The following is a 15,444-nucleotide window of genomic DNA, read 5'->3' on the forward strand; positions in this document are numbered from 1 at the left end:
AGTAAACCAACCTGTGGGACAAAACAATTCAGAAATTAAGCGTCAATCAAACGTGAAATTAAGTCCATTTCAGAAACAGAGAAGATAAACCAAATAGCTCCTTCCCTTCATTCATGGTTTTTATAACTCCTTTGTATTAGTGTCATTGTCCAATGACTTGAATAATTATAAAACAAAAACAGGAAGTGATACTGTATTAATAAAACAAGGGGGAAAAACTGATGGGAATAATTATCTATAACTTAGCTTCAAGGACAATTAAAATGCAAGTAATATGCACCTCTGAAATCTGAATTGAGACAGAAAAACACTAACATGAGTTTCTTTAAGCAAGATCACTATTGCTAAATGTAACAATGATTTGTGGTAAAGTAGCAGTGATTTTCTGAAGTTGAAGCACACTATTGATGAGTTAAGCTCCACAACTTGATCTAATAGCAAGAAAACACTTCAACAACATTTTTTGCTTCTGTGAGAAGTTGTTTTTAATCTCAGTATAAGATTCCTATTTCTCTTTCTACTTGATTTTTAGAGAAAAGATTTTCTATTGCACTTTTTCCTTTGCACTTGCTTCCCAACATACCAATTTTAAATGCCTAGTTTTCTGTCAGCTCTATCAAAAAAACAACACAAAACCCCGAAGATGACGTGAGAGGTTTCATAGTCCACTACAGACAGCAATGGAGCAGACTACCGAGGCCAGGAACCATTTACTTGGATCCAAATAAACAAATACTTTTTACAGATTGCTACTCCTCAGATTTTTTTAAGTTGCATCAAACCCTGTCCATGTTGAGTTCACAATCATGAAGTAACTCGAAAAGCTGTGAAGCATACCCTGAAGCAGACTATGACCTTCACTTATAAATAAGCTCAAAGAAAGCAACCTTTTTAAGGTTCAGGCCAATGACTGAAATATTCTTGGTTTTCTTGTAGTTAGTAAAAACTACTTACAGCTTCGGAAAGCAGCTGTACAAATAAAAGATTAAGCATCATCATGCAACAGAATCAATCACTTAGAATGCAAATTTCTAACCTCATCAGTTTGGGAGCTATTTGGGCTCCGTAAGTTCAATTTCCTGCTGTGATTAAATATATTTGATCACCTATGGGTTCAGTTACACCTGTCATTTTTAAACAGGAGCAATCCCTGCAGAAATTTGAAATGATAGGTAATGTAGAACACAAGATCGTAAAGGGACTTTGTTGGCTCTTGAGACCATTCCCTTGCCAGTGCTAGAGAAGATAAACACATTACAAAACCAACTGATCAAGCTTTATTTTGAAAGATATTCATTTCATACATTTGTTGTTTCTGCTTCTCTTTTTCTCTCCTATTGTGATTCATCCTTCTCCTTTCCTAAAATACAAAACCCAGATTCTAAAAATAAAAGTCAACTTTGTTTTATCTTGAATACTTCAAACACAGAAATTAAACAAAATGCTATTTTGCATAACACTAATTCCTTAAGTAAATCACTTCTTTAAAGTGAAAAAAAAAAAAAATTATAGAAGATGAGTAAAAATTAAGTAAAGAAAATTAAGACAAACTCACTCTGCATATAAGTTGCTGTTTAGGTTTGATTTTTTGTGTGTCTATTAACTACTGTCCTCTAGTATTAATTTCACATCTTTTTTCAAGTCTCCATCACAAGTCTTTTGTCCTTTACTGTCGTCCCAAAATTTTATGTTCTTTGAGAACAAGTTTTTCTTTTGAGCATAACTTACTAACACTGCAAAGTACCCTGATAAAAATGGAAAAGGAAAAAATACATTTATAACCAAAACATAAGATATCATCTGATTTACCTAATCACACACAGCCTAACAGTATCAGATTTCCCCATCCACGCTTTTATCCACTGCACAAGATTATTCCTAGAAGCTACACCACTTGCAAACTTAGATTAGATTTTCTCTAACTTTTACTTGTATGTCTAACAGATATCACTACTGTGAGGACATCTCATCTGTACTTCTTGCTTCTATATTTTCAAGCAAATACTTTCAGGTAAATAAAGATACTAACTATAACATAGCTGATTGCAAATGTGGATTTTCAGCTTTGACTGAAACGCAGAGATTTTAAAATCTAACCCCTTCCTACAGTAAGACAAATGTCCACTTCCACAAAAAGTTTATATCTTATACTTAGTGAGCATGTATAACGTGATAGAAAGCGCAACAACAACAGCAGCAAAGCAAAGATCACAGCCAGCAGTGGGCGAGGGATTTGTTCAAACCTGACAGCAGAAGGCACCAAGAGAGTAGGAAAAGAAGAAAATAAACTAATTAATTAAATAAAAAACACACTTAGAAGAAGCCAAGAAGCTGCTTACCTTCAGAAGACTTCAGGTAGATGCAGATATCCAAAGAGATAACCTTGGCTCCCACCACCAATCCTCCTTAAATTAAGTCTGGGAAGGGGTGGATCCTGACTCTACCCCTTCTGGTCACTCAGGTGCAAATCATGCACCTGAGCTCCCTTGCGTTGGCTCTGTCTTCCCACTAGATGCTCAATCACTGTTTCATGCTGTGACTCAGCATTTTCATTATAGCATGTTATAAATATTTTTGTATATATCTACATTTCTATGAATAACAGATGTAAAAAACATTTTCAGCATTTGTATTTTCTTTTAAAACTATCATCATGAAAAAGTGTAAGCTACACATTTTTTATATCAAAAACAGTAATTAAATCTAGTTTTATTGAATCCTCATTTTCCTCTAGAAAATTTTTAGCCAGTTGAAATCTTGAATTATGAAATCGTTAAGTGGCTGATGCAAGTCTAGGAAGCAAGTTCATACCATATGCTATACATTACAGCTGTACCTGTGAAATGCACACATTTTTATCTGCAACATAAAAAATTTTAGACCAATTCTTCAATTAAAAGTTGGAATCAAGTTTCATAATATTATGTGATGAAATACTCAAATTTTCTCAATCAATTTAAGTGAAAACTTCAATATAAAGTCAAAATTTAGTTTGGAAATGTGTGTATAAACAATAATTAATATGCAAGCATATTAAACTTGCTGCTAATTTGTAAAGATCATAAAATGCTAAATATTTATATAATATGATCAGTTAAAAGTCCACAGGGACTGCTTTATCACAAGTTATCAGAAGCAAACATCTCTAGTGTCTGTCTGAATTATGTCTCACTATACAAAATTAAATCTGGCAGAATAATCCACTTGAAATACCGGTCATTGTTATGGATTAATTCAGGTAACTTTAGCAGCTTTGTTAAATTGTTTTTACAGATAGTAAATTTAATTTTATTTCCATTGCGTTTCAAGTTAAATTTTTGTGACGCATAAGCAGAATTGCAAAGTTCAGCTGATTTTATGAACAATTACAAATGTTTTCCATATGCCAAACTCATTGTGTTTGTTGTTATGGTTTTCTTTGCCTGCTGCTGCATTCTAAGTATCTAAATATAGACCTTAAAACATAGACTATATTGTACTAATCTTCTCAAGAGTGCTAACAGTGAAAAGAAATACCTGTTTTACAGTATAACCTATTCCACTTGTAAAATGTCATGTCTTCTGCAGTCAGTAACTATCACATAGTTCTATCCATTATTTTTAGACTTCTATTTTAAGAGGTTTCAGCAAAACTAAAGAAAAAAAACAATCTCTCACATCTTTTTTTTCAATAGGTGACAAATGGCATCATATATACGAATCATCCAGGTAAATGAGTTATTTTGCATCACATTACTCATATCACTCTGTTGATGCTTCATGAAGAGCTCAGATCAGATGTTCTATGTAGAAGCATAAGTACCTTTCCCATCACACTGGGAAACATGTAAGACCTGTTGTCCAAAATTAGACTTCTTTCAAATAACCTATTACTACTGGAAAACAAGAACATCAAAACTGTTTCAGCCATATGTTGGAGTGTTAGAGCTTATGAAACAGTTTAAGAAAATATGAGACTATAGATAAAAAGTACACAAATTAAAATAACCAGGCAGGAAGAGAGGCAGCTACCACAGAAATAAAAGTACTGGTAAACAGGTGGTTTCTTATTCTTTTTATATGTCTTAGTGAAGATATGAGGCCAAATGTAGGTGGTTGTATTCAGTATGAACACTAACTTAATAGGCCACAACATTGTGATTGTACTTGTTCCCAATGCTTGTTCGAAGCAGAAAAAATGGCACACGTTAACATTCGTTGATGCTTACTTAAATTTTCCAGAGACCAAAAAGTAAATTTGAGCACAGCACAGCAGGAAGTGCGTTTCAGCAGTGGTGACAACAGTGTGAAAGAACAAGCCATGTTCTGGATAGCCATGCACATCTTCTACACAACAAAAAGAACTTCTCAATCAGCTCATCTGTGCAAGTTGGATAATAAGGACTGTCTTGAAAAAGATCATTTTGTAGCTGAGAATTTGCTCTATTATAAATATTGTAATTGAGATTTTTATATCTGTTGTGGGAGGCATTACTTTCTACTCCAACTGTAAAAACTTGGTATGCTTTTTCAACAGCTGAAATATCATTCTTGCTTGTATGTCAGTTTTCTTTTTAGAGTTTTCCTTGAGTTTAAGCTAGTACTGCATTCTTTGATTCACCTTCATCTTTTGTTCTGCTCGTGTCCTCAGAATTTCATCTAGCTGTAACTACCAATATTTTTTTCCCATTGCTTCCACTAAACATCCTTCTTGAAAATTACATAGAGATACAAGATTTCTCTTTTTTCAAGACTATGAAAATCAGTAGAAAGATTTACATTAATTTAAAACGGTTTTGGATTGAGCCTATATTGATATTACATGCACAAAATTATGTTGCCTAGTGATAATCCCAGCTGAGACTTCTCAGCTGTAAAGGAGCTAGCTGCTGTTTTGCATTCTAATGTTGCTCAGCACTTCAAAGGAGCAGGACTGTGCTCTTACAGGTTGCTTATATTTCCACAGAAGCTCCCATTTGTCATGGTATATTACATGGTTCTAGTAAATTCCGTTTATTCTCATTTATGAAAGAAACTAATAGTATATTAATGATACTCTAGGTGTCATTTAGAGATCAGGTAGAGGCCTGCAGAGTCATTCTTAATTACAGTGACAGAAATAAAATTAAAGAGCCAAAATGTCATCAGATGAAAAATGATCCTGATGTTATAACAGTTTCTTCCAAATAACCCTATTATTTTTGAATGAGGATAAATTATATTTTTCCATGCAAAGTATGAAGAGAAATAAGAATCATAATAAACTTTTCAATTTAAATTGCCCAATTAGTTCAGATACTAAATGACGTAGTAGGTTAAGCTGTGTACAGCAGGATAGCAATGAATGCATTTTTTCTCTAACCTTTCAATAGTGCATTACCCATATGCATTTCTAAATAGTAGCTAATATCACTCATTTTTTCTCTTTCTATTATGATTGTTATAGGAAGATTAAGCATTTATTGTAAGTTAGGAGAGGAAGAAAGCTGAAAGAGAATTGAGGCAAAGAGAAAGGACAAGAGAACTCTATCAGGGAAGAAGAAAATAAACTATATGATTGAGTAGAAGTGTATTAGGGTTTGATTTTAATTTTTATGCATGGCTTGGTGTGATAAAGGTAACACATTGAAAAGCACTGCAATTCCACAAAAAAAATTCCACAAAAGCACTGAATATCAAGGTGCCTAAAGTGCATCTCTTTAACTGCCATCTCATATAACAATATGTATGGGTTGCTCTGAAAGTAATGCCTCCTATTCATTTTCATGGAAAATACAACATATACACAGAGTGCAATAACACTAACTGACAGAGCAAATTCTCACCAACAAAACAATCTTTTTCAACATAGTCACTACCATTTTCAACAGCGATGAACAAAAGCCTGCATGTCACATTTGTAAGAACCTACACTACTGGACGTGACCACTGTCACAACTGCTAAAATGCACCATCCACTGCCTCAGTACACACACATCCACTGGTCAGCCTCTCCATAAATGTTCAGCAAGCGTCAGTGAATGTCAACAGGTGCCATTTTTTCAATATGGAGGAATTCAGTGACATATTTTCTTCTTCTGCACTTCCATGTTGATACCATTTTGTCATACTACCCCTCTGTTGCCATCTGTCACACAGAAACAAAATGTAACAGAATAATGGTGGGAAGGTCCAACCTCTACTGCTGCATCACCAACACCTTTTTCTGATGTGGGCCAAAATAAGAAAATAGGAGGCATTACTTTTGGAGCAGCCCTAGATTTCCACTTAAAATGTTCAACATAGTTTTCAGAAGACTAGGCTTCAGTTTCTGCTCTGTCATTAGTTTTCTGTATGACTTTAGGAAAGTTGGTTTATTTCTCAGTGTTTAGTTTAACTTAATGTTTTGTTTGCTTGATTGTTACATTTTGTCTAACATTATTTATGTTGGGGCACAGATTTAGGCAAAGACTGTTGTTTTCTCAGAATGCATGCAGTGTTTTATAAGTAAGGGCCCTTGCTTTGGTTGACTGCTGTAACAGTTTAATAGCAATTCAGCCAAACACCGTCAGCTTTGTGTTACTACGGAAATTCTATAAGATGAACAGCCACATGTAATAATCCAGTTCTTTTTCTTATGAATTACTGCATAATGAAAATGAAATAAAATGAATATATTGCCTTTTCCCATTGCTTGTTTTTGAATGTAATCTCAAAACACAATTTTTCAGCCCCATGTAACAGATGGAACCCATTCTCACCGAGAAAACTAACTCTCTGCCCCAAGAAAGTAACAGCATATCTCAAAAAAATAGCAGCACTTAACTGAGGGGTAAAATGGACTAGAGAATACAGTACCTTTGGCATTTACATAGTTAGCAGACATGCTATCATTCTCCTTAATAAATACTTTAGTTTATACATTATTGGAATTACTACAAAAATCTTATGAAAATTACTAGATTCCTCCTGGTTTACAATTTGACATAAGACCTGTAAGACATTAACAGAAGTGCTTCATTAGACCTCAGTGGCTTTTGGATCAGGATCATGTAGCACAGAAGTGAAAACATCCTTAAAGTGTTCTCAACTGTGAAATGCAGCTGTAGTGAAAGCCTTAAATATATTTTTGTACATGAGTAGAAGTTGTTTCAATTAGAAAATTATGTATCTCCTAAAGTTGTGTCCCCATGTATGCATACATTTGGATTTTTGCAGATGTGTATCTTCTTTTGCTTCAGCTATCACCAAGAAACAGCAAGCATGTTATTAAATGCTCAGGAGGGAATCTTCTTGGTGGTTTGTGTGCCCAGTGGATCCTGGAATCCAGTAAGAGTTTTCTTGTACTGTCACGTGCTCAACAAAAATGGCCTCTTCAGAAAATGCATTGGCAGGTGCACACTAGCCCATATTTAGCAGGAGTTAGCAGCATTTTTTCCAGGAGTTTGTAAGTTATTCAAATGCAGGTGTCTTTCACACAGATATACAAAACAGTTCTCTGACCTTATGTTGACCCTTTCTTCTATTTTTTCCAGCTTGAAAATGTCAAGATTTTATTTAAAACATAAAAATACTAGTTTTCTTGATGCAGAAAACAAGACTTGTTTTGTGAAGATAAGTAAAATAAATAATGAATGAATAAATAATAAATAAAAAAGATAAATAAAAACAAAAACATCTTTTTCCCCTTTTCAAAGAATTGTTAATATTTTAGCTGAAATTTAAAAGTACTGTTTGATGTTCAGTTCAGACTGTCACTTTCAAATCTACCAACAGCAATAGGAATAATAATCTTACTGTGAATTTAAGTTGTAAAAGTAAATACAATTTTTAAAGGAGATCTTAAAATGTGTCAACAGCTTGTTGCTAATTTATTCTATTTCTCCCTCAATGCCTTTCCAAAAGTTTAAAAAGGGGAACACTGACATCAATTTATACAGCTTGAAGATTTGCCACAGTATACTTTAAAGTGATGCATGATCAAATTTCAGAGCTATACCTGACTTAATCTGAAATAAATAAATGACGTCTCCTACTGATCTTGCTCAAATGTATTGATGGTATTTTCAAAACCAACATTCATGTCTACATGTGTTATACAGAACACCTTAAGAATACTGTTAGTTAAACAAGAATTTTATAGGCAAGTGAAGAAATTTAAATAAATATAGCCTCAATTATCTATTCTCATAACTGTTTCAAACAAAAATCTTCATTGAGCAAATAGTCTCTCAGTTTGTTTACTCAGTGAAGAGTAAACAAATATTCTAAAAAAAAAAAAAACAAAAAACAAAACAGTACTGTAATTCCAAATTGATTTTTTGGTTATTCAGCTGTAACACACATGGATTTTAATTTCCCCAGTTCAAAAAGCTTTAACCTATAACAAATCTATTTCTTCCTCTGAAAAAAATAGTATTTTCTTCAGTCCTTAGTGAAACTGTCAATTTGAAATAATTATTGGAATAGCGGAATGAAGAGGATGGGGGTCAGTATGCAACTGTAATATTATGATGAAATATATTTTTCTTCCCATCATAACTGCTTATCAAAATGTATACCACTTTGTGAGAAATATATATTGATCAATATGCTGAAAAGAAAAAAAAAGGAGAGAAAATTTAATGTACTTATCTCTATATGAATTAGTATATTATTTTGAACATATGTTGTATTTCCTATTTGCACTAGAGGATCTTGTGATAGAGACCTAGATGGGTCAAGCAGTGAGCACAGGAGAAACTCATAAGCTTAAGCGAAGACAAACGCAAGTTCTTGCACCTGGAGTACGGCAATCCCCATCGTCAATACAAGCTGGGAGAAAAAAGGATTGAAGATAGCCCTACTGAAAAGGACTTGGGAGTACTGGTGGATGGTAAGATGTATGTGAGCCTGCAATGTGTCTTTGCAGCCCAGAAAGCCAGTTGTATTCTGGTCTGCATCAAAAGAAACATAGCCAGCGGGTCGAGGGAGGTGATCCTGTCCTTCTTCTTTGTGCTGATAAGATCTCACCTGGAGTACTGTGTCCACATCTAGAGTTCTCAGTACAGAAGAGACATGGACCTGTCAGAGTTCATCCAGAGGAGGGCCACAAAAGTGATCCAAGGGATGGAACACCTCTTCTATAAAGACAGGCAGAGAGATGGGATTGTTCATCCTGCAGAAGAGAAGGCTATCTAAAGGAGGGCTGAAAGAAAGAAAGGAACAAATATTTTATCTGGATCTGTTGGGACAGGACAATGGGAAATGGTTTCAAATTAAGAAAGGGGAGATTTAGATTGGATGTAAGAAAAAAGTTTCTTAAGATACGGGCAGTGAATCGTTGGAACAGATTGCCCAGAGAGGTGGTGGATGCCTCATTCTTGGAGACATTCAAGGTCAGGCTGGAGGGGGCCGTGAGCAACCTCATCTAGCTGTAGGTGTACCTAATAATTGCAGAGGAGTTGGAGTAGACGACCTTTAAATGTCCATTCCAATTCAAATGATTCTGTGATTCTGTGATTCTATGGTACTTACTCAATAAATTTGGGTGAAAATGAACTCTGGAACATAAACCTTTTACCAACAAGATCTGTGATTTCAATTTTTATCACAACAGCTATTAGAGAGATTACTTTAGTTAGAAGAAAGAATGAAAATGGAAATACAGTGTTGTGTTTTTACAGTACAAGTAAATAAATCTGCTTTCAATTATTTTTAGTGATATTCTATATGGGCTTTGACAAGCTAGCTAATGGATTTTTTTCTTTGAGAGGTACTAAAATGGGAAGATGAAATGTACAGTAAAATGTCTTTCCACTGGAAATATAATGAAAATAATTCTCATTCAGAAAAGGCTTGGGTTTGAGCAATAGGTATTTATCAGTGGGATAATATTCAGTCAAAACATTTCTCAAAGCATACTACACTTTAGGTCATGTTTCAAAAGCATATACTTAAAGCTATGCAACTACGTTATTATATCTGCCTTACTGCTCTTAGGGAATGTGTACACAGTAGTGTAGTGCTATGCAGAGACTCCTGAGCCAGCTTCCAAAAAATAGCAGTAGAATCATGATTAGTGCAGCAGTTCTTCCAGGTAATCATGTTCTCTGCTTCTCAACAGACCTTATTAACCAGGCTATGATATCACATAGTCCTGATGCCTGCTCTGTGGGGGTAGCTGGACCACGACTGTCAGGCAGACCAGAGATGAGCTCCCTGCAGTAAAGTTTCTGCTTGCTGTCTTACCAGCTCTCACAAATTATTGTTCTGTAGCAGTTGGTGTCCAAATGCGACACCTAATTCTCTACAGGTCCCTACAGGACCATCACTTCCTGGACGTGTACGATAAACATGCAAAATGTGGGTTTTTCATCCAAAGTAAAATACATTTGTAAACATTTTAACATTTGTACTGTGATGAGAATATAAAAAAATACAGCTGAAATAGTCATTAATTTGTTCCAGAATGATCGTAGTAGCTAAAGACTGAGGATTCTCATCACAACAACAGTCTTACCTTCCTGCACTACAGTATATTCAGAGAAAACATACCAGTTCCAACTCAAGAGCAGATACTTTTCATCTTCTAGGTGCTATTCAGAGACCTAAAAAAAAAAAAAGCTACTGAAATTCTCATGGTTCATGGTTCAGAAAGGAGTGAGTATGAGGTACGCTGTCTTGCTGCAAGTTTGAACTTGCAAAGCTTTCTGCCTAGTTGAAAGGCAAGATCCCTCTTTTTTCAGGAGTAATCAGCCTGTTACATTTCCCCATAATCACATAATAAATTTCTCTCAGCACTGCAAGTCTTTTAGAAAAGCACATTGTGGTATCCAGCCACAAATTATTGGATAGTATCTTAGAAAGAATTACATTCCTGTAGTATAAAAGAATCTCCATAATACAGGTCAAGATGGAAGATATTAAGGTCCTTTACAGAAACCACTGAAGAATAGTACAGACAGGCTTAAATAGCATAACACAGAGAGAGCAGAAATAAAATATAAACCCATTTCACATACCTACTTAAAAATGCAACCAACTATATGGAGAATGTTGAAAACAGAGGCTGATATATTGCACTATATTCTGAATATAAAACAACCAGCTAAAGTTATAAAACAACAAGAGTAATGTTTCATTAAAAATGCTCTGAGTGGGATATTTTATTGTAGTAATTTAGATGCAGGCAGTCATGATGACATTCAGCACAGCACATATTCAAATAGACAGCAATTTTCATAATAGATGGAAAGCTCCCTGCAATATATACATGCAGAGATGCATAGAAATCTAAGCTTTCTGTCCCATTTTACACATGAAACGCCTAAAAATCCAGCTTTGTGTGTAATGACTACACAGGCATTTAAGAAGATAGAACTAATCAATTTGTTTCAAATATATTGATGCCAGGTAATTGACTAGACCCAATAATTCACTGATTTCTATACTTTAATGACCAGTTTTACAGTGCTATAGCACACAGCAGAACAGAGAACGTGGTTGTGAATAGTTGTGTTAAAATGGTCACACCCCTTACAAATAAGAAAAGGATGAAAACTTGTTTGCTGTGCATTACATTAGGAAAATAATAGCTGTGGCTACTCAGCACCTGAAAAAGGAAAGGTGGTCAGTGACAGTACTATTTAATGAAAGTTTAAATTTTGTTCTTAGAAGCTATAAAAATTTGAATGGAGGACTAAACTGACATAAAACAACAGTTAAAACAATACTTGTTGACAAAATAATAAGTGTTGTGAGATCTTTTCCTGTAACATTTAATTTTATTTTTATGTTTCTAGGATTTAATGTTACAGTCTTTCAACTGTCTTCCGGAGGATAAGATCAGACAAGAACTTAGTAGTAAATAGGCAGAAGTTCAGCACAGTGTAGGTATGCACATACGTAGGTATGAATGAGCATAAGGTCACCCTAGTAACCAGTTCACAGATTTCTGACTGTCATGCATGTTACCTCCTGGTAAATCAATGTAAATATTTACATGCTGCACTGAATAATATTGATTGGTCATTCTAATGTCCGGCATTTCTGTGCAAGAAGACTGTACCAGTGGTTATTCACAGTGTATATACATCATGAGTCCTTAATATCTGTTTTAGATAAACTAGGTTCTTTGCATCAGAATTTCCAAATGTACAGCTTTGAAGTAGCCCATTCAGAATGGTTTTTTTCAACTTAGTGCATATATGTGCAACTGAAAACAAATTTTCTTGTCAATAGCATATACACTTGGAAGATCAACTGATATGCAGGTTTCTTTGAAAAGTAGTGTTATCTAAAGAAATTTGCAGGATGGTAAAAATAGAGTGAAAAACTCTTCATAATAGTTATGTCATGTATCTTAGTGCATGCTAGTTGTGCATGCTAGTTATAGTGTTTGCTTTTTTTTTTTTTTTTTACAGTTCGATAAATTTAAAATACAAAAACACCATCACACTATAGCACACCCTAATATTTTATCCCATTACTTGTACATTGAACTCAGTGACTACTACTTGACTAGATCACTTTTTGAATAAGCTGAAAAGGCAACCAGGCCTAATCTGGATTTAGTAAGAAAAGAAGAAGCTGACATCCCTCCTGGGTAGCTTGTTCCAATGGTTACTGACTCGTTTTAAAAAAAACAACGACAAAAAAAAAAAACTATGCTGGTCTGCCTAATATGTTTTTAATTTCTCTGATTTCAGTTTCTAATCACTAGTTCTTGATTCACATCTCTCTGCAAGGTTTAACAACTTTTCCCTAGCCAATGTCACCAATGACTGTAATTGAGTCACTCACCCATCTTCTTGATAAAAATAAGCAGATTGACACTTTCTATCACATTCATGATATGTCCCTGTATTTTCTCTTCAAGATGCTTTTGGACTGCTTTCCTCACTTTCTTTTTCCAGTATCCTTCAATACTATGTGCATCAAAACTATTCCTGTGTGTCATATGTCAAGATATCACTCACCATTCTCCAACTTTTCAATTTCCTTGGCATATAAAAATTTATGTCAAAATTTCAGAATATCATTGAAATTTAGTCTTCCTGAAGGGGACTATAACACCAAGGACAGATGAAGCTTTGATTCAGAACAAGTAGAGTTTTAAGGTTATAAAAGAGGTCTAAACATCCTTGCAGTACACTATGTAAACAAGAATACATGCTATATCAGCTGCAGTAAACTTAACCAGCTTGGAAAACTTTTTGCCAGAAAGCACAGGAGGAATAGAGAAGAAAACTTGTGATTGAAGCGATGATATTAAAGCATATATTTTAAGACAAGTGCTATGGGATAAACAGATATCAGCAGGAAAGGCTCCCGTTGATTTACTGTTCAGATGCAGACACAACAAAGAGGAACTCTGATTTTAAGATCTTTACTAAAATTCTCAGTCTTCAAAACTCATTTCTCTGTCCCATTATCTATGGGATAAATGATCACTTAAAAAGGAAAAAATCACTTGGGACTGTTATGTCTTGCATCACAAGAAAGAATCAGATTCACAGTGTTTCTTCTGACTTAAGCTTTTTATGAAGAGATAGTGTTTCTTCAACAAGATTTTCTTGCTTGAAAAATGAGTATTTACTTCAAAAAAAAAAGAATTCTTCCTTAGTAGCAGCCTCATTGGATCTTAAAAGTGAAACATATGTAGAAAACAGCTACATTCTCTAATCAATGTAATGAGATGTTATTTTAAAAGAAAAAAAATGATAAGAAAGAAAAGTGCTTTTGGAATTATCTGTACGGAAAGAAGAAAAGCAGTTCAGCAGTGTTACAGTTGTCAGCATATCTATTTGCTTAGCTCATAAGAGCCTATGCCATTTTGCTTAAGCCTTTATCAACAGTACATTTTCCTTTATAATTATTGGTGAGCACTCACGCAGCAAATATGTATGTCTTCTTGTATCTTGTCATCTTGTCATCTGTGTTTTGTTCACATTTAGACTTCGCTGTAAACGATTCTCATTCAATGTCATCAAAATGTTTTGCTGCAGTTCTGCATAAATCTCATCAATAGTTGACAACAGACTCTTAAATGTACTATACTAGCTTCTTTGCTTTCAAAATAAAAAAGAGCATTCATAACTAGCAGAATGTGCCTCATAAAATACAACTAAAAGATCTGCCATGTTGTAAACATTCTGCTGAGAACCTGAAGGGAAGGCAAACTCAGTCCCTGAGTATTGAGTCTGTTTCATCTAGGTTACCAGGTCAAGACATCTTCAGCTTATAAAAGGGGCAACGAAAGTTTCTAGTGTCTAATTACAGTGTTCAACTATATTTTGCTGTGACGAACTGATTGTATAAATTCAGAATAATTCTAATTGAACAGAAGTATTCGTTAAAATAAGAACAGAGGGAATATTATGTTTTTTAATTCAGGAATACCATTTCACTGCTCAACTCCTTTTCTCAAAAAGACCTAAACAAGGAATAAATTCACTACTGAAATATATAATAATCATTTCATTGATTTCAGATACTTAAACTGTGTATTACTCACAGTCATTTTTTTCTCTTTTTCAATCCATGCAGTATTGGTATGTTCACATGCTGACTTTGATTGAACTGTCAAAAAAGGAACTGAGAAAAAGCAAACGAGATGTCTTCTTGAGAATCTAACGTCCACTTATCCTTGACAGTTATTTGTAACTTTGTGTAATTTGTATGTTGTATGTATGTCTTGGAGAAAGTGGTGAACTGGAATTAGATCTTCCTGACTGGGAATAAGATGTTGACTTTTTTTTAACCTTCCAAAATTTGAGAACCTATCTTCGTCTTATCCTTTTACTCTTTAAACAGTTCCAGAATTTCATCTTCTTTTGTAACTTATCTGACCTTTTTTTTCTTGGCTGTCTTAACATATTTGTATGTATTTTATTGAGTTCTGGTGTTTCATAATAAGACACTGAAATGTTATGTGAATATTAAATAGAGAGAAAAGCCTACCTTATATGACATGTAAATGAAAATCCTGTTTATGTATGTTACAATATAAACTTTGCTTTTTCACACATGAATATCACTCTTTACTTAGGTATAAGCTATAAGCTAATATAAGACCCAGGATTTGTTCCAAAGAATTCAAAAGGATAGTTTGATGGGAAATATCTACCAAAGAGGGAACGTCCACTGCATTTTATGGAGCTCTCCTAATCCAAGTAACAGCTTTAATAAGTTAGCAATTTGCAAGAAATATGTCTGCAATTTTTAGTAGGTAAGCAGTGTTTTCCAATTAAAAAAAAATTCAAAAATTACAATTACACAAGAACTAATATTACTTGATAATATTATTTCTAAATTATTGATAATATTAATAATAAATTATTAATATTTTATTAACAATTATTATTAATGTTAAATATTCACTGGCATAAATATAAGAAAAAGTATGAAATACTTGCTATGATTAATTAGAAGTACAAATTCTATACCTAAAAGTTTATACATCAAATTTTACATCTATACATCAAATGCTCAGATCTTCCTCAG

General features: G+C 33.9%; 1 long non-coding RNA gene across 1 annotated transcript in view; it reads right to left on the bottom strand.

The window, feature by feature from the left end:
* Window positions 1-5,602: 5,602 nt before the first annotated feature.
* Window positions 5,603-15,444, bottom strand: part of LOC125694794 (uncharacterized) — a 29,832-nt gene continuing 19,990 nt past the window's right edge. Inside the window, exons 2-3 of the long non-coding RNA XR_007377721.1 lie at window positions 10,460-10,547; window positions 5,603-9,145 (exon numbers count right to left, since the gene is read on the bottom strand). This is a non-coding gene — a long non-coding RNA (uncharacterized LOC125694794). The remainder of the gene's footprint in view (window positions 9,146-10,459; window positions 10,548-15,444) is intronic.

This window comes from Lagopus muta, chromosome 6, assembly GCF_023343835.1.
Source record: "Lagopus muta isolate bLagMut1 chromosome 6, bLagMut1 primary, whole genome shotgun sequence".
Classification (NCBI taxonomy): Eukaryota; Metazoa; Chordata; class Aves; order Galliformes; family Phasianidae; genus Lagopus; species Lagopus muta.